General features: G+C 38.4%; 1 non-coding gene across 1 annotated transcript; it reads right to left on the bottom strand.

Moving 5' to 3' along the window:
* Positions 1-314: 314 nt before the first annotated feature.
* On the bottom strand, positions 315-386 carry Trnae-cuc. Its single transcript has one exon. It is a non-coding gene; the product is annotated as a tRNA-Glu (tRNA).
* Positions 387-628: the final 242 nt, after the last annotated feature.

Here is a 628-nt window from a genome sequence, read left to right on the forward strand (position 1 = left end):
ATAGGTTTGCCGGTGAAAATTTGACAGATTGTTTTTTATCAATAAATGCTGCCCCGCCCACCTAATCACGAATTAATCATAGGCATATATTTATCATATTTTTTTAAAACATATTTTTGTCGTAATTTTTTAAAATTCAAAATTAGACGCCCCACTCCCAGTTAATCTAAATTTCACCACACCTTCATCTTTCGAAAAATAGTTCTCAGACGCCCCAAATCCCCCTCTCTACGAGAGTCTGTTGAATGTTGATGCCAAAATCTCTTGCTGTGATAATCTGTTACAGTTGGCAGTGTAAAAAATAATAACGTTTGTTCCCACACCGGGAATCGAACCCGGGCCGCGGCGGTGAGAGCGCCGAATCCTAGCCACTAGACCATATGGGATTGTCGGTGAAGTTCGTGATAATTGCATCATTCATGGAACATATATTTGTCGTAATTTTTTTTTATCATAAAATGCATCCTCACCTACTTACCTACCACTGAATCTCACTCTCATTGAAACTTCTTTTTTCGAATAATAGTCTTCCACGCCCCAACTTGAAAGGTCCACTGATTAAACTCAGATAAGATAGTATAATTCATACTCCAAGTATCGAAATGCACGCCATCTTGTCAGGATTCAA

The sequence above is a fragment of the Anneissia japonica genome, unplaced genomic scaffold (genome assembly GCF_011630105.1).
Source record: "Anneissia japonica isolate Jap-2015-1 unplaced genomic scaffold, ASM1163010v1 scaffold26209_len645_cov127, whole genome shotgun sequence".
Classification (NCBI taxonomy): Eukaryota; Metazoa; Echinodermata; class Crinoidea; order Comatulida; family Comatulidae; genus Anneissia; species Anneissia japonica.